The sequence below is a fragment of the Lissotriton vulgaris genome, chromosome 5, assembly GCF_964263255.1.
Source record: "Lissotriton vulgaris chromosome 5, aLisVul1.2, whole genome shotgun sequence".
Lineage (NCBI taxonomy): Eukaryota > Metazoa > Chordata > Amphibia > Caudata > Salamandridae > Lissotriton > Lissotriton vulgaris.
Window position 1 is genome coordinate 221666474 of NC_141693.1, and position 27045 is coordinate 221693518.

A 27045-nucleotide genomic window follows, 5' to 3' on the forward strand; every position below is an offset into this window, starting at 1 on the left:
GGGGCGAGGAGGCCATGTTGGTCCTCCTCGACCTATCCGCTGCATTTGATACTGTATCCCATAATATACTTGCCACCCGTCTACAACAGTTAGGGGTAGGAGGCACAGTGCTGGCCTGGACTAAATCTTTTTTGTCCAGTCGATCTCAGAGGGTTACGTTGCACCCTTTTGAATCTGAGGACAAACCCCTCCTGTGCGGAGTGCCCCAGGGTTCGGCCTTGAGCCCTTTATTGTTTAGTGCCTATGTGGCTCCTCTTGCCAAGGTAGTTGAGTCTTGGGGTGTCAGAGTGGTCTCTTATGCTGACGATACTCAGCTTGTTTTCTCCTTTAGAGACCACTCTGACTCTGACTCCCTCTTTTCCAACTTTAGAAACTGCCTTGGCAATATTTGCACATGGATGGCATCCAATCACCTTGCCCTTAACACCGACAAAACGGAGGTTCTCTTTTTCAGCAAGAAATCTCCCCCTCCTGCAAATCTTTGGTGGCCCACTGTTTTGAATCCTCCCCCCTCTCCTGTACAAGCGGCTCGTAACCTTGGTTTCACCTTTGACAACGCTTTGTCTGGAAGGGCCCAAGTCAACAAAGTGGTAGGTGCTTGTTTCTCCAAAATGCGAATGATCAGGAAAATGTTCCCCTACCTCCCTCAATCATCTCGCAAAACAGTCATCCAGGCACTCATTACCACTCATCTAGACTATGCGAATAGTCTATATGCAGGTGCCCCCCTATACCTAATTGACCGCCTGCAAATTGTCCAGAACGCGGCAGCTCGGCTCATTGGTAATATCCTTGCTCGTACCTCGGTCAGGGCCTACCGGGATGAGCTTCACTGGCTTCCCATAGCCCGTTGCATTGATTTTAAAATTCTGACCCTGACATTCCGAGCAATCCATGGAATCGGCCCTCTCTATCTGAGAAAACGTCTGATGATTTCTTCGTCAGTTAGACACCTGAGATCTAATAGCTTGCGTCTTCTGACGGTGCCAAGATTTAGGCTTTCTCGTAGTGGCGGCAGATCTTTCACTGTCACTGCTGCCAAGCTCTGGAATAGCCTTCCTCTTGATCTCCGGTTCTCTGATTCCGAGACAGCCTTTCGACGCCAACTCAAGACCTGGTTGTTCACTATTCATTAGGGCTGCAGTTCTCTTAGGTTCAGTATTTTCTTTTTCCTGATTGTGATGTATCCTTGGTTTACTCTTTTTGGGGACTCTCATGTAATCTTAGCGCCGGGACACTTCCGCCGGAGGTAGCCGTGCGCTTTATAAGCTTCAAATAAATAAATAAAAATAAAATAAAAGTGGCGTCGGGAGGAGCAGGTGGTGCGGTTCATACTTGGTCTGATGGACAAGGGGCTGGCGAGGGTGACGAATGCGGGGAAGTTGGCGGGGGTGGCGTTCATGGGGAAGCTCTGGTGGGGTTATGCTGCTTCGGCGGGGGAGTTGGGGGGTCATCTGTTGGTGGGTTGGGAGAGAGAGAGGGGGGCGTGAGTGCAGCGGCGTCGTCCTATTACGGAAGTGATGTTAGAAGGCTTGGTGCGCCGCCTACCGGGCGTATGCAGGGATCAGGCGGAGACGGTTTTGTTTTCAACACTGATGTTGTGGATGTTTTTTGGAGCGTTCCGGGTGTCGGAGTTGGTGGGGTTACACGGAGGGCCGGGAGTGAGGTGGGGGGAGGTGGAGTTGCGAGGCCAGGAGGTGGCGGTGCGTTAGCGACGGTCAAAGACTGATCAGCGCGGAGAAGGCACTTGGGTGGTGCTGGGTCCTGAGGGGTTGGAGGCGGTGTGTCCGGCGGAATGGGGGAGACGACTGGCGGGGGGGCAAGCGCAGGACGGGTGGAGGTTTTTGGCCGGGGAGGGGCCGGTCGGGTGACGGCGGCTCAGCTGCTGTGGGTCCTGCGGCACGCCCTACAGTCTATGGGTGAGGACCCAAAGGAATTCGGGACACATTCCTTCCGCATTGGCGCGGCGACGGAGGCGGCACAAAGGGGTTAGGGTAAGGAGGAGATCAAAAGGTTGGGACGCTGGAAATCGGACTGTTATAGGACGTACGTCAGGATGCGGGAGGAGGGGTAGAGTGAGGTTGACATGTTTGGCCCATTGCGTACATATGTATCTTTGCAGGTGCGGTGGCGGGGCCTACTGCGACAGTGATGAGCATTTACGTGGTGGACCATTCCTTTGTTAAGAGAGCGGAGAGGGCCGAGTTGGAAAAACACAGGAACCTCAATTTGGAGTTTGATGAACAGTTGTTTAGGTGTCATTGGAGGGGAAAAGGGGGCATGCGTTGGCACGAGTTGGTGTCGGTTTTAAACAATGTTGTGCGGGGGGGTCTGTCCAGATGTGGTAGTCATCCACTTGGGAGAAAATTACTTGGTGCAGTGTAAGGGACTGGCACTTGTGAAACAAATGAAAAGGGATTTGCTTGAAATTCGGAGGTAGTGGGCGGGGTGTTATGTCATTTGGTCGGAATTCATTCCTAGAAGATGCTGGAGAGGGGCAGAGAGGCCTGCGGCTATTGACAGGACACGGAGTAAAATTAACAGGGAAATGAGGGCTTTTTGTGAGAAAGAACGTTTGGGTAGGATGGAGCACCCGGAACTGAGGTATGGGGCTGTGTATTTTTTCAGGGAGGATGGCGTGCACTTGTCCCGATATGGGATGGAGCTCTATATTGTGCAGCTGAAGGAGGCAGTGGATCAGGCAGTTGGGGTGCGCAGGTATCCAAAGGTGCAGGGGCCCTAGGGGGGGCCGAAAGCTGTATGGGGCTTTCGAGTGGTGCTTTTCCTAGTTAAGGGGGGGTAGGATAGGAGTAAAGGGGTTTCATGGACAGAGGGGGAGGGAGTGTACATATGGCAAGAGTTTAAAAACAGTTGAAGCAGGTGTTTGGGTAATTGGTAATAATGTATATGTTGTTGCGGAGGAACTTGTTAGGGGTGGGGGTGGGAGGTTTGGTGTGGTACGTGTATATTTAGTTAGGTCTAGTTTTGTACGGCAAAGGCCAAGGATGTGGTATTGTGTTAAGATGCACTTGTTCCCAATAAAGCGGCCTTTATCACACCTTAAATTGTCTCTGGTCGGTCTTTGCCCTCCCCGTCTCCCGATGGGCCCCAATGGGGCTTTGCGGGGGTGGCCGACCGGAAGGAGGCTCTCCCCCCCGGGGAAGTTTGGGGCCCCGGGAGGAAGGGGGGGACGACTATGACAGGGGACAGGGAGGAGGATTGGGCTGGTTGGGCTCTTTGGGCTGCTTGGGCTCCTTTTGGGCTGGGGGGATATATGTACGGCCATTTTGAGTCACTGTGCACCATTTTGGTGACAGTGACCCAGCAGCCGAGTGGCAGGAGATTTGTTGTCCCGCCCTTCCGCCCCATGGAGGCAGGGGTTTCGGGTGGTTATGAGTGAGGTTGTTTTCGTTTTCTGGGGGGTTTTCTGGAGGGGTTTTGTTGGGAGCAGGTGCGCTTTTTGGTTAGGTCGGCTGGGGTAAGATGTCGCTGGGAGCAGGTGCTGGAAAATGTTGCTGGGATGGCGCTTTTCCTAGTTAAGGGGGGTAGGATCGGAGGAATGAGGTTTCATGGACAGAGGGGGAGGGAGTGTACATATGGCAAGAGTTTAAAAACAGTTGAGGCAGGTGTTTGGGTAGTTGGTAACTATGTATATGTTGTTGCGGGGGAACTTTTTAGGGGTGGGGGTGGGGGGTTTGGTCAGGTACGTGTATATTTAGTTAGATCTAGTTTTGTACGGCAAAGGCCAAGGATGTGGTATTGTGTTAAGATGCACCTGTTCCCAATAAAGCGGCCTTTATCACACCTTAAATTGTCTCCGGTCGGTCTTTCCCCTCCCCGTCTCCTAATGGGCCCCAATTAAGACATACTCGGTGATAGTGAAAAACTTGTATTTGGCACCACTTCTAGGTATCACTGTGTTAGCTGCATCAAGAAGGAACATATTGAGCCTTCTTTTTTAATATTAAAAGCCTTTTGCAACAGGAAAGGGAGGCCTCAAAATACACTGGACATGGGACAAAGAGCCACAGCTGCCCTTCCCTCTTTGTGATGATTCTGGTCTTTTTAGGCACAAAAAGCTTGAGCCTGAAAACTAAGAGTCAACTTCCTTTTTGAGACAACACCACCACTGTGGTGTTTGCAGTAGTGTGCCTAGAATGGGGATGAGATCGTTCATTGACAGAGGAAGAGGAGTGTTAAGCCAAATAACTGTGGAGCTTGGCAAAAATAAATGTACACGTAGGTACTCAAATGTGTGCCTTTAAGCTTGCGTAACTTCAATTAGACTCCAAAAGAATTCTATTGTATTGACAAAAGTTCAGGCACTGATTTCCTGCCATCATGTATTTTGGAACTGATGCTGGCAGATGTGTTGTGAATGAAGTTCCTGCTGATTATCTTTTGGGTGGCGCTGCAAGTCAAAACGCAATTATAAACCAATGGATTAACTACTATGCTTCAGTTTATAAACAGCATGCTACTCGCAGTAAATCGCTTCAACACTGAAAGTGCACTATGCCTTGAAGCGTAATCTCTTATTCAAGTCGTCAAAGATTTTTTCCCATTGATCTTATGGACCTTTGTTAGCTGACTTGAAACACTGAAAAAGAATTTGCATCAACAATACATTTCTAACTTGTGAAGCCAGGGTGGCTCTACAATAAGGACCAAGAATCATTAAACATGGTTAAAAGGTGGTTATTTTGGATTGCCAATTAAACCATTAAGTACACAAACGAGAAATAAGTTCAGTAAATGCAGGAATACAAAACGTAAACTGAAGTATCTCAGCAGGCTAAGGCATAGCAGAATAATATATCGATTTGCTATAAGCACAATTGTATAAACAAAGATTAAAGACTCTAAGCAATTTCACTTTCCTGAGGCGGAATACCTTATCCTGTTTTAATAGCGTTTTTAAATTGTTGCACTTTGTTTGCTGCTTACCTGCTCATTTTTGCACATAACCAATCGGTTTCACTGACATCGGACCGCACAGCCGATTGAACGCTGTTGCGGGTTCAGCCGCCATTTTTAGGGAGGTGCAGGGATCGCGGTCTAGTCTTTTCGACCCTCCCACCCTCTTCCTGTTTAAATGTGCATCATTTTCCGTCCGCGCAGCGGGCGGGCGCGACGATGGTGCGACAGGCGTGCCAAAGGCGTGCCCGTCTGCGTCCGTCCGCGCACAAACGGGCCCCGGGGCCATACCCCCTGCCAATTTACAGGGACTTTCATCTCTTGATATGCTAAACAATTACTGGATTTGAGACCTTTGAGGACTCATACAGTAGCTTTTTTTGATATGCTTGACCCGTTCCCTCAACACTGCCCTCATTGCTCTTTTCACCTAGACGCCCCGCATTTAACTGAGCTTTTTAACTGAGCTTTTTAGAATTTTAAAAACAAATAATTTCGAGTGTGATTAATTGTGTGCTTTATATGTAATTCTGTGCTTTAAAAACTTCAGTTCTGCCCATACTTGCAGTTTGCTCGCTTTCCCCGGTCCACCACAGCTTCTGTGCTGTTTGTTGTGGAGGGAGCTTGGAGCGAAATCACTTCCTGGTTTTCTGGCTGTTCCATTCCGGGCCAGCCATTTTGGAGAGGTCGGCGGACTAGTCTCCCCCTCGCCCTGACTACTTGAGGGCGGGAGTCTCTCGCGTGCAATCACTAACAAAACGAAGATTGCAGCGCTAGCGCTACACCTTTACTAGCGCTAACTTGCACCAGAATTGCTACATATAACTTCCAGCTTTTTAACTGAGCTTTTTAGAATTTTAAAAACAAATAATTTCGAGTGTGATTAATTGTGTGCTTTATATGTAATTCTGTGCTTTAAAAACTTCAGTTCTGCCCATACTTGCAGTTTGCTCGCTTTCCCCGGTCCACCACAGCTTCTGTGCTGTTTGTTGTGGAGGGAGCTTTGGAGCGAAATCACTTCCTGGTTTTCTGGCTGTTCCATTCCGGGCCAGCCATTTTGGAGAGGTCGGCGGACTAGTCTCCACCCTCACCTAATCTATAAGACTCCCCACAGACTAGCGCAGCGGTGACGCGCAGCGGTAGCGCCGAATACGCGCCGAAGAGGCGCCAAAGAGTAGCCAGTCTGCGCCAGTCCGCGGCACGGAGGCGGACGGGGCCGGACGGCTTACGCATATTTTCGCTCTTCGTGCTAGTGACACTATGTGTCGCTGTACACTTACGTACTCCAGCCCCCAGCTTCGCTCCCTACGCCCCCCGTGTAGTCGCTGCCATCATGTTTTTCCAGGAGGGCGGGCTCTGAGGAAAGGCTGTAGTACTTGTGGCTGGCGCCTTCCTGATCGGAAATCTTTCATACAGGTCAGCCCACCTTTTCAGCATAACTGCTTATTATTGAACACCAGATCCCTACCCGGCCACTCTTTAGACATTTGGAATATGTTACAGGATTCCAACATATCCTGTCTGTTCCTTACGGAAACTTGGCTATCCGATTCATCCTCTCCTGATTTGGCCAATGCCGTACCTTCTGCCTATAACATTTATAGGAAAGATAGGTCATCCGGTAGAGGTGGGGGAGTGGCTATTATAGTTAAGAAGAATATTGTATGCCATACGTTCGCAGTAGATAATATACAGGGCTGCGAAGCATTAGGCTTTACTCTCCAGCTCTCATCTTCCCAGGCCTGTACTGGTATCCTGGTCTACAGACCACCAGGATCGGTGGGGCTGTTTTTGGAAGAACTACAGGCAGCCCTATCAATACCATGCCTTAGGTCTAATCACTGCATTTTATTAGGTGATTTAAATATCCATATGGATAATAGTTCAGATCCGGACACTTTAAAACTGCTAGATATTACTTCCGTGTTTGGCCTATCTCCTTATGTGGCAGGACCATCTCATAATAAAGGCCACACGCTTGACCAGATCTTTTCCACCGTTCCTATCTGTGTCGACCCCCCCATGCCAGTTCTGTGGTCAGATCATTTTCTCATCACTTTTTCCATCTCTGTCATGGCTCCATCACGGTCCCAACCAGTAGGGTCGCTTAAGCCTCTCTCCAAACCTTTCCATCTTCTTACCAGAGAGATGCTATCAAATGTTTTAACTAGCCTCCCGTGTCCCACCTCTAACAATGTAGAGGAGTACATCGATCTCTTCCATAATTGGTTCACTGACCGTCTAGAGAGCTTGATTCCAGCAAAGAAACATACTTCTGCAGACAAGAGAACATCTGCTCCTTGGTTTACCCCTCACCTGAAAAAAGCACGACAAGATCTCAAGAAAGCAGAAAGAGCATGGAGGCGATCCTATCATCCTTCTGAGAGATTAAATTTTAAGACGCAGACTCGGGCCTACCATAAATTAATTTGGGAAGGTAAAAAGTCCTATCTGGAATCCAGAATCAATGAAGCGGAGCATTCTAGCAAGGAAATTTTTAGGGTGGTTAAAGACTTCACCTCTCCCTCTGCTTACACTCCGACTCATGTTCACTCTGAAACTTGGTTGAAGGAATTAGCTGTCTATTTTGTACAGAAAATTACCTCTATTCAATCTTCCCTCCAGGCCACTTTCCAGCAGCATACGACAAGTCTGGCATGTCCCCTGCCAGATCATGGCCCCTTTCTGTCCAAATTTCCCCCATTAGATCTAGAGAGCTCTCTTGCTATTCTGACAAGTCTCAAATCTGGATCTCCACTGGATCCTTGCCCTGCAAAGTGTCTAGCAAACATGGCACCTGTTCTTAATGACTTGATAAACCCCATCTTGAATCTGTCACTCTCTTCTGGGATAGTTCCCAAAGCTTGGAAGAGTGCCATGATCTTACCACTTATAAAAAAACCGGCGCTCGACCCTGCAGTTCATGCAAACTACAGACCCATCTCCTTACTCCCTGCTCTGGCGAAAGTGACAGAAAGGTTTGCTCACAGATCTATTTCCGATTTTATCGAAGAAAGGGGTCTGTTGCATGGTACTCAATCCGGCTTCCGTGCAAATTTTAGCACGGAGACCGCGCTCCTTGAAGTCACAGATGCCATCAGGGAGGAGTTGGATGCTGGTAAAAAAGTGGTACTGATTATGCTGGATCTGTCGGCGGCGTTCGACACCGTTCCCCACGTACTTCTTCTTTCCAGACTTTGGGACTTTGGTCTGCGGGGAACGGTGTGGAACTGGCTCAAGTCCTTCCTAGCCGACCGCCGGCAGACAATCTGGGCGCCACCTTTCTCTGCTGAAATGTCACCGCTTGAAGTGGGGGTCCCGCAAGGTTCCATCTTAAGCCCCCTCCTGTTTAACATCTTTATGGCCCCCCTGGCGGTGACGGCGGAGTCTTTTGGCGCCCGGATTGTCAGCTATGCTGATGACACCCAGCTCCTCTTTGTAAGTAACAGGGATGGTCAGTTTGATGGTGTCCAGGTCAACGGATGTTTGAGTGCTATTTTTGAGTGGTTTGGATGCCATGGGCTGAAGTGCAACGCCGACAAGTCGGAGTTGCTCTTCTTTGGCTGTACATCTGAACCCGACTGGAAAACTTGGTGGCCGAAAGACATGTCTCCTCCCACTAGCTCGTCTGCGAAAGCCAAAAATCTGGGAGTGGTGATTGACAACAAGCTATCTTTCGGACCACATATCTCATCTCTCACTGGGAAATGTTTCGGCATCCTGCGGATGCTTCGCAAATTTCTCCCCCTAGTCTCTATCCAGCACAGACAAATTATTGTCCAGGCACTGATTTGTTCCAGGCTGGATTATGCAAACATTCTGTTTTTGGGACTTCCCAAATATCTGGTCAGGCGTTTGCAAATCGCCCAGAATTCTGCAGCCCGAGCCATTTTTGGCCTTCCAAGGAAAGCCAGAGCTACGGATCTTCTTGCCACATTGCATTGGCTACCAGTTGCAAAAAGGATTTTATTTAAAACACTGACCACGACTTTCAAGGCCCTGCATGGCATAGGCCCCAAATATATCTCCAAGCGACTGTCTTGGTATATCCCTCTCAGATCTCTTAGATCCTCGTCCTTATCAAAAATGAGTGTTCCCACTATCAAACGGGCAAGAGTAGGAGGACGGTCTTTTCGGCACTTAGCCCCTCATGCATGGAATGATCTTCCAATCTCTTTAAGACAGACTTCCAGTCTTCTGTCTTTCCGCAAGGCCCTTAAGACTTGGCTCTTCCCGTAATCTTTGAGGCTGTTTTTATGTCTGTATGCTCTTTTGGTGTTATGTTTTTTTTTTTTTTTCCCCATCTTCGGTTGGGAGTCTTCGTCAAAGCGCCGGGATACTCCAGTGGAGTGGCCGTGCGCTATAGAAGTGTACAAATAACATAACATAACATAACATTTATGCAATAGCCTAGAATCACGGGAGATCACTCCCTCTCTCAATAGTTACATGTTCTTGAGTCATAATTGCTGTTCACTGCCCAAGCATAAATGTGAAATTTTTGACTTGTTAACTGATGAAGCCCCTGACGCACTTTTCATCACTGAAACATGGCTTCACGACAGTTCCAGCCAGGATATTGCCGAAGCTTTGCCTGTCGAGTATGCCATTGTCAGGAGTGACCGTCTTAAAAAAGTAGGGGGTGGCGTGGCAATTATATTTAAGAAAAAGTACCAATGTCAGTCTGATCCTGTCATTATAGGCAGCTGCGAAGCATTGCATTTTAAGCTTGCTCTTAACCCTAAAAACGCCCTCACAGGACTGCTACTGTATCGCCCTCCGGCATTGTGAATTCCTGGCAGTCACAACTTCTAGAATATATAGCATCCGTTCTTACATCGTCCAGTAATTTTTTAATTGTTGGCGATTTGAATTTGCATCTCGAAGACCCTACGGACAGCGTGGCTGGTACTTTTACTGCGGATCTAGCTTCTATGAATCTAACCGTACATAATAAGGGCCCCACTCATAAAGGTGGGCATCTTTTAGATACTATCCTTTCAAATATCATTCAACTAGTCTGTTTTCTGGCGCTGCCAGTTTCTTGGTCTGATCATTACCTCGTCAAGTTTATCATGACGAGTAATGAAGCACAGTATATCATAATCCTTCTGTGAATATCAGGAAGAGAGACTGGAAGAATCTAGATATTGTTGCTTTTAACAAAGCCTTGCTCGATCTTGCGCCAAACAATCTACCAGGCTTGGGTGATATGGAAGCTGTGGCTAGTTCTGTGAACTCTTGGCTTTTTGAAGCTATTAACATCTGTCTCCCCCTTGCTCAAAAGAAAAGAATTATTCATAAGTCACCTGCCCTTTGGTACAACGAGGCACTTCGTCTTCATAAATCCCGATGCAAAAAATTGGAACGTGTCTGGAGAAGGGATTATTCCATCTCAGCCGGTCTTATTTATAAAACGGAACTAAAGCAATATCACAAGGTTTGTGCCCACACTAGAGCCACTTATGCAAACAAAATAATCACCAAAGCAATAAACAAATCTAAAGTATTGTTTAATGTGGTCAGAGATCTTGCTGGCTCACAGACTACTGCTACACCCCCCCCCCCTCTATCTAGCAGTAAATGTGATGAACTCGCCCAGTATTTTATCTCTAAAATCGAGAATATTTACCAGGATATTGCAGCCCGAGATGACAGCAATGCCTTGATGAATTCACCCTCTATTATGGGGAATGGCGCAGACACTTTGTCGCTACCCCCAGCTTTGTGTCCACCTTCGGCCTCACTTTTGACCTGGCCTGATCTCTGCCCTTCTACTTTACTGGAGATCTTGAGCAACATTAAGTCAGGCTCTCCGGTTGATCCATTACCCATTTCGATTTTATGTATGCTGGAGCTCCCTCAACTTACCACGATTTGCATTTTACTTAATTTTTCACTTAGCTCGGCCACTGTCCCTAGTTGTTGGAAGCACGCAATGGTCACCCCGCTATTAAAAAAAACGACCGCGATCCAAATGTTGCTTCTAACTTTCGCCCTATTTCGTTATTGCCTGCATTCTCTAAAATTCTTGAGAAGCATGTTCATTTGCATTTGTCACAATTTGTGGCAACTAACAATCTTCTTCATCCTTCCCAGTCTGGTTTTCGTCCGGGTTTCTCTACAGAAACCACTCTTCTAGGAGTGACTGAGAATCTTCGCTTGCTATTGGATCGAGGCGAAACGGCTGCACGGATATTACCTGCAGCCTTCCATACTGTATCGCACAGCATCCTTCTCAATAACCTAGCTTCCTTTGGCATAGGCGAAAAAGCCCTGAACTGGCTTATGTCTTTTCTCACGGACCGTACTTTCCAAATCTTATCTCACACGTCTACTTCCAATACCTATGTATCCCCACGTGGTGTCCCCCAGGGTTCCATCCTTAGCCCCCTTCTTTTTAATCTTTACGCTATTCCTCTGGCCCATATTGCACATCGTTCACTTACGCTGATGATTCTCAAATTGTTTTTTCCTTATCCCAAGCTGATTCTACTTTTTCCTCCTCCCTGCAAACGGGTCTCAGTGAAATATCCTGTTGGATGAATCGCAACTTTCTTTAATTAAACAGCGGAAAGACTGAGGTATTAGTCTTCGGAAACAAACCTGGTCTCTGGAGCCCGAGACACTGGACATCGGCCATGGGTTCCTTGCCCATTCCATCAGAACGAGCACGTAACCTCGGGGTCATTATCGACAAGGGTCTATCAATGAAAGATCAGGCCAACAAAGTTGCAGCCACCTGTTTCACCATCTTACGGTGGCTGAGAAAAATCTTCTGGATTTTACCTCCTAACACCCAGAGATCCGTGATGACGTCCTTGGTGACTTCCAGATTGGACTACGGCAACGTGCTCTATCTGGGGTCTTCCAAGGCGGTCATACGCCGTCTCCAATTTGTTCAAAATGCTTCTGCACGGCTTCTCTGTGGTTGCAGTAAACGGGATCACATTACCGAGTGACTGAGGGAGCTTCACTGGCTCAGTCTGGACAATCGGGTAAAATTCAAGGCACTGTGCTTTATTCACAAGATCAAGATTGGAGTTGCCCCCTCTTATCTTAAGTCCCTCATTACACCTTATATCTCTGCCTGTTCACTTCGCTCTTCTTCCCAACACTTATTCTGTATTCCTAAGTTCAGACTCCCAAACTTTGGAACTCTCTTCCCTTGGTTCTGCGGATGAAGAAATGCCACATTCGTTTCCGTAGAGCCGTGAAGACCTGGCTTTTTGTCCATTAACTCTCCTGGGATTGTAATTTTGCTGCAATTGTCTTTCAGTGCCGGGAAACCCTTACGGGTAGCTGTCGCGCTATATAAACTTAATAAATAAGTAAATAAATAAATAAATAAATAAAGCAATCAGGTGTTTCATTAAGACATTTTGAAAAGGAAGTTTTCCTCTCCTATCATGGGACTAAGTATACAGTTATCTAATAAAACTCTTTAATTCAGGAGCTTAGGACGAAAAGGAAGAATGGTGGCACCATGATCAGACTTCGGTAGAAGTCTAAAGAAAAGGAAATCAGTGTTTAGCATAAAGCCTCAGTTCTCTACCTTGAATGTCTTGCCATTCTGATATTCTTTTTAAAGTGATCTTGATGTTTAGTTTTCTTTATCTCACTGCAAAGTGACAGGATTTAGGTGATAATCTTGCTGTGTACATGTGGTGCAAAAGGAAAGGCTGTAGGCTGTAATTTTTTTGTAGCACACAACAAAATGTAAATGCTGGTAAATTAACTGTACAAATATTTCAGGCTATATCAACGGTTAGGAATGCAGAAATGAACCCCACATTTTTTGTAATTCTATAGTGCAGTGGAGGCAAATATATTAATAAGATCAAAACAAATCAATACACTTGGTGATGCTGATTTCCACACATCATTTGAGCGCTGTATAGTTTTATCAGTAAAACTGCATGTCTGTCCAAATTTAGTGTCATATTAATAGGACATTTGTTGTCTGTAAATGGCAGTGCACTACCACACCATGTTTTAGTGATATATTTGTGACAGCATGCTCAAACATGTACGACATGTTACATAATACATTACATCCATACTGCTTTCCTGCCTAATACATTTGCTACAACATTTTTTGTGCGGCATATGACTTGTTCATAATCCCTATTCCTTCAGGGATGTAACATTACTGGCAGAACTTCCGACTCTAAAAATTGTTCTTGCACCACTTGCGCATGTCAGGTGCAAAATGTCATTCACGCACGAACCCTTGTTGGTACACTTCTTTCCAACTATCCTATTTCTATTCAGGTCTTGAAGGGAGCAGCGTACTGTAATTTAAACAACATTTGCTTAAATATCTGTTGCACACTTCTCAGCTTTAACTTAATTATTAAGTGCTAACACGCATGTGCTGAAAATGACTAGTCTTCATGAATGAACCAAATATACAGCTGGCTGTATTATTTCTGATTCCCATCTCAACTAACATAACAGATTTTATTAGGATCCAATAAAGACTGTACAGGGACAAATTCAGAGTATTTTTCACATTAATCTAATTCTACTAAGTGATATAATGATATAATCATAAGCAATAAAGTAAGTATATGCACAGACATTACAAATGACAATTAGAAGAACTACACAATATGCTCCTTTTACCAGCAACACGTATAGTGCATGTCTCGACAAAACAGAAGGTTTTTATAGTACTTGCTACTTTAACCAAGCCGGTTTCTAAGGATTCCTAATGCTTACAGATAAAAGAATAAAGACATAAGGAGATTGTATGGCCTAAGATTCTATTTCATTCCAGTTCAATAACTAAGTTACTGCTTTTGCACACTTGACTTGTTAAAGGTTGTGATAGCAAGCATAGAAAGCTTACCCCAGTTGTGAAAGAGGGACAGCGACTCAGATACAGCATAGCTCAATATTGTCGAATCTGTGCCTCTTCTATAGACTAGGGGCATAATTTACAGAAGAGTACGGAATGAAACCCTCAAAATAACTTTACGACTCACAGTACACACCATGTACGCCTTTCACCCCACCTACACCCACCTTTATCCACCTGTCCCCGGACCCGCACCTTAGTGGTATAAATGCAGCCCAAGGCCGCACCAAAACCTGTACTTTTAGGCCCCTGGGGAAATGTTTGCGAATATCATTAGTGGTGGGTGAGCCATCAAATTAAGAGGGCTTAGCTCTTAGAACCCATGCATGAGCCAGGCCCTGAAAATGTTTGTTATGTAAATAATACAACAAACTTGACAGAACAAATGATAAGATCTCTTCAAAATGTAAAATGTGTATTTCTTTAACATATGGAAGCTTTGACATTAATAAGTCACATTCTAGCACAGTACTTATTTAAAGGTAGGTGGTGAACTAAAAAGCAAGACAGTTGTCATGTAAACTCTGTACGTAGCCAAGATTAATATAGAGAAACATTGCAGTCTTTTACATCAAGCACAATAGGTTTTTGTACATCTAATATTCTAAACTCAAATATGTATTCAACAGTGCTTTCATATGCAATAATGAAGAAAAAGGAGTTTTGACGAAATAAACTATTTGCCTAAGATCAAACAATTAAAGCAGGAAGCTGTGATTTATCCAGGTTTTCTTTGTTCCAATCAGCCACTAAATGTTTATCTATTTGTCTTTCCTACATTAATGTTGTGTTTGTTTGTATCTGTTTGCACATTTTTCTGTATTTTTTTTATATAGGTAGGAGCGCTTTAGATGAGCTCCAGTTGCATTCCACAAGATCACTTTCATTTTTTTACAAGCACTGGTAGTCTAAATGAATAGCCCAGAATCACTGAAAATTGAGCCAATGCCAAGATGCGAACCCTAGTTCCAAAGGTGGTCTGCTAGTTCCAAAGGCAGCAGCTGTGCTGGTTCTGCCTTGAATTCCATCCATTCTAAAACTGAACGGAAACCAAAAGGCAATGAGCGCCTGGGCAGTGGCAGTGTGGAAAGCCACGTGAAAGCGCGGCCTATTATGAACTCGAATATTTACAACAAGGGGTGGTGAGGGACAGAGTCTCTGAATTAAGCAGAAAGCTCTCACCCAGTCAAGAGATCAGGGCTAGATCCAACACCGTTTTTTAGCTCACTGCACCATCCCAGTTTCAGAACCTGGCTGTATGCAAATTAGTCTGTTCCTGTCCCAGTGCATGATGGGAACAGGGCAAACCAAACTACAAAAGCCAATTCTTACACTGGGAAGGAAACAAGCTCCCGGGGACCGGTTTCTGGCATTACAGCCGTCTTCGGCCCGGTTTGCTTGAATCCTGATGGTGCAATGAGCAAGGGTCTCACATCTGAGAATACCCTTCCACGCTTAGGGTGGACAAAAATATTTACAACAAGGGGTGGTGAGGGACAGAGTCTCTGAATTAAGCAGAAAGCTCTCACCCAGTCAAGAGATCAGGGCTAGATCCAACACCGTTTTTTAGCTCACTGCACCATCCCAGTTTCAGAACCTGGCTGTATGCAAATTAGTCTGTTCCTGTCCCAGTGCATGATGGGAACAGGGCAAACCAAACTACAAAAGCCAATTCTTACACTGGGAAGGAAACAAGCTCCCGGGGACCGGTTTCTGGCATTACAGCCGTCTTCGGCCCGGTTTGCTTGAATCCTGATGGTGCAATGAGCAAGGGTCTCACATCTGAGAATACCCTTCCACGCTTAGGGTGGACAAAAATATTTACAACAAGGGGTGGTGAGGGACAGAGTCTCTGAATTAAGCAGAAAGCTCTCACCCAGTCAAGAGATCAGGGCTAGATCCAACACCGTTTTTTAGCTCACTGCACCATCCCAGTTTCAGAACCTGGCTGTATGCAAATTAGTCTGTTCCTGTCCCAGTGCATGATGGGAACAGGGCAAACCAAACTACAAAAGCCAATTCTTACACTGGGAAGGAAACAAGCTCCCGGGGACCGCTTTCTGGCATTACAGCCGTCTTCGGCCCGGTTTGCTTGAATCCTGATGGTGCAATGAGCAAGGGTCTCACATCTGAGAATACCCTTCCACGCTTAGGGTGGACAAAAATATTTACAACAAGGGGTGGTGAGGGACAGAGTCTCTGAATTAAGCAGAAAGCTCTCACCCAGTCAAGAGATCAGGGCTAGATCCAACACCGTTTTTTAGCTCACTGCACCATCCCAGTTTCAGAACCTGGCTGTATGCAAATTAGTCTGTTCCTGTCCCAGTGCATGATGGGAACAGGGCAAACCAAACTACAAAAGCCAATTCTTACACTGGGAAGGAAACAAGCTCCCGGGGACCGGTTTCTGGCATTACAGCCGTCTTCGGCCCGGTTTGCTTGAATCCTGATGGTGCAATGAGCAAGGGTCTCACATATGAGAATACCCTTCCACGCTTAGGGTGGACAAAAATATTTACAACAAGGGGTGGTGAGGGACAGAGTCTCTGAATTAAGCAGAAAGCTCTCACCCAGTCAAGAGATCAGGGCTAGATCCAACACCAAGCCGGGCCGAAGAAGGCTGAAATGCCAGAAACCGGTCCCCGGTAGCTTGTCTCCTTTCTGGTGAAGAATTGGCTTGGTAGTTTAGTCTGCCCTGTTCCCATGATGCACTGGGCCAGGGACAGACTGATTTGCATATAGCCAGGTTCTGAGCTGGGATGGGGCAGTGAGATAAATAACGGTGATGGATCAAGCCCTGATCTTTGGACTGGGTAAGAGTGGTCTGTTTAACTCAGACACTCTGTTCATCACCACCCCCTTTTTGTAAATCGTTTTTGGCCACTATAGGTGTGGCAGGGTATACTCAGACATGAGTCCCTTTCTCACTGCTCCATCAGGATTCAAGCAAGCCGGGCCGAAGAAGGCTGAAATGCCAGAAACCGGTCCCCGGTAGCTTGTCTCCTTTCTGGTGAAGAATTGGCTTGGTAGTTTAGTCTGCCCTGTTCCCATGATGCACTGGGCCAGGGACAGACTGATTTGCATATAGCCAGGTTCTGAGCTGGGATGGGGCAGTGAGATAAATAACGGTGATGGATCAAGCCCTGATCTTTGGACTGGGTAAGAGTGGTCTGTTTAACTCAGACACTCTGTTCATCACCACCCCCTTTTTGTAAATCGTTTTTGGCCACTATAGGTGTGGCAGGGTATACTCAGACATGAGTCCCTTTCTCACTGCTCCATCAGGATTCAAGCAAGCCGGGCCGAAGAAGGCTGAAATGCCAGAAACCGGTCCCCAGTAGCTTGTCTCCTTTCTGGTGAAGAATTGGCTTGGTAGTTTAGTCTGCCCTGTTCCCATGATGCACTGGGCCAGGGACAGACTGATTTGCATATAGCCAGGTTCTGAGCTGGGATGGGGCAGTGAGATAAATAACGGTGATGGATCAAGCCCTGATCTTTGGACTGGGTAAGAGTGGTCTGTTTAACTCAGACACTCTGTTCATCACCACCCCCTTTTTGTAAATCGTTTTTGGCCACTATAGGTGTGGCAGGGTATACTCAGACATGAGTCCCTTTCTCACTGCTCCATCAGGATTCAAGCAAGCCGGGCCGAAGAAGGCTGAAATGCCAGAAACCGGTCCCCGGTAGCTTGTCTCCTTTCTGGTGAAGAATTGGCTTGGTAGTTTAGTCTGCCCTGTTCCCATGATGCACTGGGCCAGGGACAGACTGATTTGCATATAGCCAGGTTCTGAGCTGGGATGGGGCAGTGAGATAAATAACGGTGATGGATCAAGCCCTGATCTTTGGACTGGGTAAGAGTGGTCTGTTTAACTCAGACACTCTGTTCATCACCACCCCCTTTTTGTAAATCGTTTTTGGCCACTATAGGTGTGGCAGGGTATACTCAGACATGAGTCCCTTTCTCACTGCTCCATCAGGATTCAAGCAAGCCGGGCCGAAGAAGGCTGAAATGCCAGAAACCGGTCCCCGGTAGCTTGTCTCCTTTCTGGTGAAGAATTGGCTTGGTAGTTTAGTCTGCCCTGTTCCCATGATGCACTGGGCCAGGGACAGACTGATTTGCATATAGCCAGGTTCTGAGCTGGGATGGGGCAGTGAGATAAATAACGGTGATGGATCAAGCCCTGATCTTTGGACTGGGTAAGAGTGGTCTGTTTAACTCAGACACTCTGTTCATCACCACCCCCTTTTTGTAAATCGTTTTTGGCCACTATAGGTGTGGCAGGGTATACTCAGACATGAGTCCCTTTCTCACTGCTCCATCAGGATTCAAGCAAGCCGGGCCGAAGAAGGCTGAAATGCCAGAAACCGGTCCCCGGTAGCTTGTCTCCTTTCTGGTGAAGAATTGGCTTGGTAGTTTAGTCTGCCCTGTTCCCATGATGCACTGGGCCAGGGACAGACTGATTTGCATATAGCCAGGTTCTGAGCTGGGATGGGGCAGTGAGATAAATAACGGTGATGGATCAAGCCCTGATCTTTGGACTGGGTAAGAGTGGTCTGTGTAACTCAGACACTCTGTTCATCACCACCCCCTTTTTGTAAATCGTTTTTGGCCACTATAGGTGTGGCAGGGTATACTCAGACATGAGTCCCTTTCTCACTGCTCCATCAGGATTCAAGCAAGCCGGGCCGAAGAAGGCTGAAATGCCAGAAACCGGTCCCCGGTAGCTTGTCTCCTTTCTGGTGAAGAATTGGCTTGGTAGTTTAGTCTTCCCTGTTCCCATGATGCACTGGGCCAGGGACAGACTGATTTGCATATAGCCAGGTTCTGAGCTGGGATGGGGCAGTGAGATAAATAACGGTGATGGATCAAGCCCTGATCTTTGGACTGGGTAAGAGTGGTCTGTTTAACTCAGACACTCTGTTCATCACCACCCCCTTTTTGTAAATCGTTTTTGGCCACTATAGGTGTGGCAGGGTATACTCAGACATGAGTCCCTTTCTCACTGCTCCATCAGGATTCAAGCAAGCCGGGCCGAAGAAGGCTGAAATGCCAGAAACCGGTCCTCGGTAGCTTGTCTCCTTTCTGGTGAAGAATTGGCTTGGTAGTTTAGTCTGCCCTGTTCCCATGATGCACTGGGCCAGGGACAGACTGATTTGCATATAGCCAGGTTCTGAGCTGGGATGGGGCAGTGAGATAAATAACGGTGATGGATCAAGCCCTGATCTTTGGACTGGGTAAGAGTGGTCTGTTTAACTCAGACACTCTGTTCATCACCACCCCCTTTTTGTAAATTATTATGAACTTGAGGTTCCAATAGGTCCTCGAGCTGACCCAGAGCCAGTCTACAGGCTCAAGGCTGGCTCGAGCTTTCAGCGGCTCGCCTACCCCTATTCCTCATTGTGTACAGCGTCACTAAAAACCCTTAGCAGAACCAATAGGTCCCAAAGGAGAGACCTATGGGTTTTGCCAGGCTACATGCTGGGATTTGCTGTCCTCTTTAACCCATTATAAAACAAGAACAACAAGTCCCAGAATGCAAACAGAATTATCGTACTGGATGGCATGGAACTGGGACACCTGACAGCTCTGTGAACAGGATTCGCTTATTCTCTCTCCCCTCGAAATTTCCAGAATTACTCGAGCTTTTCAGCAACTTTTCTCTCCAGGCGAGTAACACAGCCACGGCGGCTCCCCGCCTCCTTCCGCTGCCGCGGCCCCGTCACATGATGAGACCCTTATTTAGCTCCTTCTCTTCCCAATAATCACTCGCTCATTAGCTCGTAGCAGCCGTTAATTATGCAAATGAGGCAGTCGCGCGGGGGTGGATTTCACTTTAAGTCTGATTACGGCACCTGGGGTCTGAGAGAGGCCTGCGTTTCCAGGCGGCTCTTGTCTAATATCTTTGAGCTCCTTGGCTAATTTATATTAAATGTGCAGTGTTTCGAAACCTTTCGCTTATCTGTCTTGTTTTTCTCGAGAACCTCTTGTGAGACTCGCTGTAAATACGGAGAGCTCTGAGGCCTGCACGGGGGAGGCTGCTGGGGCCAGTTCGGAGCGTACATGGCCTGAATTAAAGGCAGGAAAGTTTGTGGGTGGGGAGGCCTGTCAGGGAGGGGCCCAGTCAGCGCAACACTGCCGAAAATTAAGTGTAAGAAGGGCTCAAGTCCTAAAAAAAGAAGTGGGGGACTAACCAAGTTGGTCAGTACTCAAGTAACATCATGGCGCGTGACATCGCACGTGGCATCACAGGAAGTGGCATCACAGGAAGTGCCACCACAAGCCTTCACCCCGCCTCCCAAAAGCAGGTAGTACATTCTATCAGTCCCTGTATACACTGTAAGAATGTCAGATGTCTGTCGCAGTATTTACACCACTAACAATTTAAATACCCCCATTTGTTTTATTTCTTTTATTGTGCTAGTCATGCCAATGCAGGGTGTCAGAGCACTTCACACCACAAGTACACATTATACATTGAGAATAAATCATACAAGTGTGTGAATCAGTGAACAGGATGCGTTACATAAGCCAGTGCTGGATAAAAGGTGTAGGAGTCACATTTCCATCATACCTCGCTGTACTATATTAGAAGGATTACAATTTATGAACTGCAAGCAACAAAAGGATCTGTGTTAAAAGCAGAAACCCACTTATCTACATAAAATAAAAATCTGTCACCTGCATTTTACATGGTGTTCTTTGCAGGAGACACATTAACCCTTTAAGCTACTTTGATTTAAAACTATGACTAGACAATGGGTACTCACAAACTTCTCTCGGGAGGCCAAATTTACAGTGTGGTTTGTGGCCGGGGGCGGGGCAAGAGCAAGAAAAAAAACGGTGACCATGAGGTTGAACATCAGCCTCTGCCGCGGACGCATTCGTCCACTGAGCCACCAGACCTGGTATACTCTCTCTCTATCTGTCTCTAGCTATCTCTATTTCTCTATAGCTATCTCTCCTATGTCTCTTTATCTATTTAGCTATCTCTGTCTCTATCTCTCTCTCTATCTGTCTCTAGCTCTATGTCTCATCTCTGTCTCATCTCTATGTCTCTATCTTCTATCTCTCTATCTTCTATCTCTCTATCTTTCTATGTCTATATCTGTCTATGTCTCTATGTCTTCATCTGTCTCTGCCTCTCTCTATCTCTCTCCATCTGTCTCTATCTGTCTGTCCATGTCTCTGCATATCCCTGTCTCTGTCTGTCTCTGTCTTTGTCTGTCCCTGTCTCTGTCTGTCCCTATCTCTTTCCCTGTTTATGTCTGTCCCTGTCTCTGTCTCTGTCTGTCACTGTCTCTGTCTGTCCCTGTCTCTATCTACCTGTCCCTGTCTATGCCTGTCCTTGTCTCTGCCTGTCTGTCCTTGTCTATGCCTGTCTGTCCCTGTCTCTGTCTCTATATGTCTGTCCCTGTCTCTATCTGTCTGTCCCTATCTCTAGCTATCCGTCCCTGTCTCTATCTGCCTGTCCCTGTCTCTATCTAAATATGTCTGCTCCTGGCCCTTTCTGTCCCTGTCTCTATCTGTCTCTGTGTCTATCTGTCTCTGTCTCTATCTGTCTCTGTCCCTGTCTCTGTCAGTCTCTATATGTCCCTGTCGCTATATGTCTGTCCCTGTCTCTGTCTGTCCCTGTCTCTGTCTGTCCCTGTCTCTGTCTGTCCCTGTCTCTGGCTGTCCCTGTCTCTCTGTCTGTCTCTATCTGTCTGTCCCTGTCACTGTCTGTCCCTGCCTCTATCTCTATCTGTCTTTCCCTGCCTCTATCTGTCCCTGCCTCTGCCTGCCCCTGCCTCGGCCTGCCCCTGTCGCTTTCTGTCTGTCCCTGTCTCTGCCTGTCCCTGTCTCTATCTGTCTATCCTTGTCTCTGTCTGTCCCTTTCTCTATCTGTCTGTTCCTGTCTCTGTCTGTCCCTGTCTGTCTGTCTCTGTCGCTATCCCTCTCCCTTTTCTGTCCCTGTCTCTGTTTGTCCCTGTCTCTATCTGCCCCTATCTCTGTCTGTCCTTGTCTCTGTCTGTCCCTGTCTCTGTCTCTGTCTGTCCTTGTCTCTGTCTGTCCCTGTCTCTGCCTGTCCCTGTCCCGATATGTCCCTGTCTCTGTCTGTCTCTGTCCCTGTCAATGTCTCTATCTCTGTCCCTGTTCTATCTCTGTGTCTGCCTCTGTCTGTCCCTGTTGCTATCTGTCTCTCTGTCTGTCTCTGCGCCTCTATTTATCTCTGCACCTCTATCTTTCTCTGTCTCTATCTGTCTCTGTCTCTATCTGTCTCTGTCCTTGTCTCTGTCAGTCTCTATATGTCCCTGTCGCTATATGTCTGTCCCTGTCTGTCCCTGTCAATCCCTGTCTCTGTCTGTCCCTGTTCCTGTCTCTGTCTGTCACTGTCTCTGTCTGTCCCTGTCTCTCTGTCCCTGTCTGTCGCTACCTGCCTGTCCCTGTCTTTGTCTGTCCTTGTCTCTATCTCTATCTGTCTTTGCCTGCCTCTATCTGTCCCTGTCTCTGCCTGTCCCTGCCTCTGCCTGCTCCTGTCTCTTTCTGTCTGCCCCTGTCTCTGTTTGTCCCTGTCTCTATCTGTCCCTACCTCTGTCTCTATCTGTGTGTCTGTCCCTGTCTCTGTCTGTCCTTGTCTCTGTCTGTCCCTGTCTCTGCCTTTCCCTGTCCCGATCTGTCCCTGTCTCTGTCTGTCTCTGTCCCTGTCAATGTCTCTATCCCTGTCCCTGTTCTATCTCTGTGTCTGTCTCTGTCTGTCCCTGTCCCGGTCTGTCTCTGTCTGTCCCTGTCCCTGTCTCTATCTGTCTCTCTGTCTGTCTCTGCACCTCTATCTATCTCTGCGCCTCTATCTGTCTCAGCGCCTCTATCTGTCTTTGTCCAAACTAGGAAGCTTCCCAAAAGGCCCTTTTCAAAGTCAGCTGGGAAAGCGCTTGCAGCTGATTTTTAAAGGGCCTTTTGGGAAGCTTTCCAAAGGTGCCCTGACATTACAGAGGCCTCCAGTAAACACAGAAGATGGCCACAGGAGCATACGTAGGGAATACCTATTTATTACGTATTACTAGGTATGCTCCTGCAGTCATCTTCTGTGTTTACTGCCAGCGTGTAAACTGCAAGGCAAGGTCTGTGGGCTGCCAATGAATGCCTGCAGGGCCGCTGGCGGCCCGCGGTCCGTACTATGAGTACCACGGGACTAGACGAAACACAGATTTCCCCAGCAAATGAGTTACCCACCAGAGTTATTTTACCATTATTATTGTTCTTTGAGTTTTAACAGGCACAACAAAGATCTCTGCAGCAGGTGCCTTAACCCCATAAGATGTTTTAAAAAGGATACTTTGCAACCAATTGAGCAGAACAGATTTACTGCCAATTTCTTTGTGGCATTGTTTTAAAAAAAGAAATATATATGTTGAGGCCCAGTTTTGCATGAGGTTGCGTCACTCTTCTGGTACAACACCAATACAAAAAAAAATTAAATCTCATAATGCGCTTAAATGTACTCATGGTAGACCTGCTAAAAAAAAAGTTTGAGGTCTTAAGATCTCTTCACCACATTATGATTAATTATTATGAAACCAGCTCTACTACACTAAACTGGCCGTCCATAAATAGACCAATGCATAAGCTTAGCTGACCATTCAATATCACCATGCTGCAGCGGCCTAGTCCTGTATTTAAGTTTAACAACTCTTGTATTCTGGCAAACCTCTCAACTCACCCACTTCTGATCAGTGACTTATGGTGCTGAGGCCTCTCGCCTGCTAACTTGTAATCTTCACCCCGGTTGCTTTGTGTTACAGAATGGAGCACCCCGATGTTATGTAGTCAGCAGTCTAGTAGTTGGGTGGGTGGAGCTAGCTGGGGTGGAAGGGAAGAGGAGGAGTGTAGACAGGATGAAGGTAGTTAGAGTAGGGACAGGGACCTATATGGAAGCAGACAATAAAGCTCTGATGAATATTCTCATGTGTGTCTGTCGTTCTTGAGGTCACGACACGACAAGGGTGGGATGGTGCATCCTGCCACCTACAGAACCCCGTGAAGAAGTGTCCCGTCCTCCCGCAGTGCAAAAAGAATAAGACGCTGCTGAAACAGGAGTGCTGGAAGCGAGCCCACCGCCCAGAGTAAGAGGCCAGTGGATGTTGTCCCTTTGACGCGATTTGCCAGCCGCGCAGAGCCCTGCTAGAGAAGCGCTACTGAGTGCTGAGGGCGTTTTGAAAGAGACCGTTGCTTCGCGCCAAAACGCACCTCACCCCCGTTGCGTGCAAATCGGCACGCGCCTAATGAAGAGAAGTCGGGAGCTCACCCTGCTCCCACCTACTGCGCTGACAACCGGGGGGTCTCTGAAGCGGTGGCGAAGCCCTGAGAAGTGCCCAGACGAAAGAGCGCTGCTGCGCGCCAAGAAAGAAAACGAAAACGGAAAAGCTCACTCCCGATGCGTGAGGAATGGCACGCATGTAACGGAGCATAATCGAGAGTCTGCCTCGATCCTACCTGATCGTTCCAATGTACCAGAACACAGGAGGAAACGAAGAAACGTTGCCACCTGCAAGCGACTGACTGCTGGTGAGTGTCAGCTGAAGCCCTGTGAGCCTGATGAGTGAGCAAAGTCAAACCTTGTGGGAGATGAGAGTTGCAAGTGAGCGGCCATCTTTGAGTCAGGCAGCCTAGAGGGTCACCCCTGTGAAATCAATGAGCGGCCATGTTGGAGTCAGGCATCAGCAAGTATCAAACACTAGCCAATGTAAAAGCACTAAACAAGCACGAGTCAAGACAAATAGGAATGAACAAACAAGCACTGGTCGATACAAGAGAAAAGTGGCAAACAAGCATTGGCAACTGAGAGACTGAGGGAATAAACAAACACGAGCAAAGTTAAATAGCATTGACTGAAGACGACCGTAATTAACCAAGCAAAGCACCTGTGAGCGAGAAGCGAAAGGCCAATCAGAGTCAGAGAAAGGGGTGAGAGGCACGTGATACCACGATGGTGACCCCAGATACATCCCCACAATGAAATGAAGTCAAGCCCATCATTTCAGGAGTGTCGCATCTGCGGGCCCCGGAACCTTTAACACTGACCACAGGAGGGAGCATGGGCCCCAAGTGGCAAGAGTGGCTTGAAGATTTCGAAGACTACATTGAGGGGTCCAAGGTAACCGTTGATAAAGAAAAATTGATTGCCCTCCGCAACCTAGCAGGTCGAGAAATAAGCAAGATAATCAAAGATCTTCCCCTTCAGATGCTGGAACCTATGACAAGGTGCGTGAGGCATTGAACAAAAAATTCCTTCATAAAAGAAATGTGGACTATGAACGTCATGCGTTTCATCAAACACGCCAAGGAAAGGATGAGGCGATGAGCGCGTTCATCACCCGACTGCGGCGACTATCAAGACACTGTGAATTCGACACCTTCTCAACAGATGCCGCCATAAAGTCACAAATCATAGACGGATGCCACTCGGGAACCCTCAGGAGGCGGCTGCTGGGAAAACCCCACGAATTAGATGACATTAAAGAAATGACTTGCGTCTATGATCAGGCCGAGGAACATGCCACCAACATTGAGACGGGGCGCAATGTAAGTCATGAACAAGTGCGTTGTCTACAAGCCAAAGGCAGCAGCCGAAGGAACTCGAAATAAAAGCAATGGAGACCCAGACCGTCATCTCGTCAAAGACATCCAGAGCACAGGAGGCGAGAACCTGGGCGGAGAGAAAGGAGACCGGAAAGGACGAAAAGATGCTACAGGTGTGGATATGACTATCCTCATTCGAACACCTGCCCTGCCATGGGTCAGCGATGTAGGAAATGTGGGCGAACGAACCACTTTGAAGCGATGTGTGGGGACTATCACAAGGAGAGGCGAGGCAAAACGACAAGGTCATCTCGCTCCGACACCAGAAAACATCACATAAGGGCTGTCCAAGGAAAGTCTACATTATCCTCAGGCTCGTCACACTCCAGCCGAGAGTCATGCAGATCTTGATTGGAGCGTAGATCACCTTCCAGGGACTCCAGATCATCGTCCAGAGATTCTAAATATACAGTAGAATATGTGAACATGATCGCAGATCCCGACCAACTCAAAAAATATCCACGCTTGGATATAAAAGTAGGGAACCATGACACTAAATTCGTACTGGACAGCGGAGCTTCGCTGAATTATATCCCAGTCTCAGAATATGAGAGAATGAATCCTAAGCCCCCACTGACTTATGCACCGGTCCGAGTTTTCCCTTGGATGTCCAGAAAGCCACTCCTCTGCTTGGGAAAATTCCCTACAACACTCAAACACGACACCATCACCATACCAGCGGTTAAGCATGGGCGAATTTTGCGAATCTCGCGTTCGCGAATTTTGCGGATTTGCGAACTCGCAATCCGCAAAATCCGCAAATTCTCGCGAATTTGCGGATTTTTTTTTTTTTGTGTTCGTGCGGGTTTCTGCCAGTTCGCGAGGGTGTTGTACAATTTCGCAAACGCGAACTTACCTGTCGGGTCGCAAGTTTTGCGAACTTGTTGTTTCTACGTGTCCAGCCTGTTTGGGACACTCTTCTTCATCACTGCCACTCTCTGTCACCACTGCCACTCTCCGACTACTCATGCACCCTCTGGCCCACCCATGCCACCCTCTGTTTCATCACCGCACCCTCTGGTTGTCCAGTGTACATTATTTTCGGCAAAGCAAAGCACACCTTCCCTGCCTCAAGTGACCTGAATTAATTTGGGGCTGATTAATGTGTCACAGAATATTTTTTTAGCTGGCACCTGCTTCCTTAGTGCTTCCTGATTAGTGATCTTTTGCACTTGCTAAGTGCTTTCATTGTTGCAAAATTAGTTACAACACCTGCCCTGCCCCAACTGACAATAATGAATTAGGGGCTGATTAATGTGTCACTGGATTTGAACTTCCAGCCTGGCTCCTGCTTGTCTGCCTTAGCTGTAATTCAGGACCTTTGTGTAACTATTCTGAGGGTCAGAGCAGGGTCACATAATAGTTGCAAGTAGGCAACGGAACTCTGGAGGGGCCCCTCAGGAAGCACTACAAGAAATGGCTACTAATGATGAGCTTGAACTTTTGAACCTGGTAAGTAGTTTCAGTTTTGCTAAAATCGTATTTCTGCAATTTAGCGCTTATTCGCGGGGCGCGAGGTTGAACTGGGAAGCCGCGAACTCACGCGAACAGTGCGAGCAAATCCGCTGCTCGCGGATTTGCGGATTTTGCGGGAAATTTGCGAATCTCGCGGATTGCAAATTTACCGAAAATCCGCGAGCGAAACGGA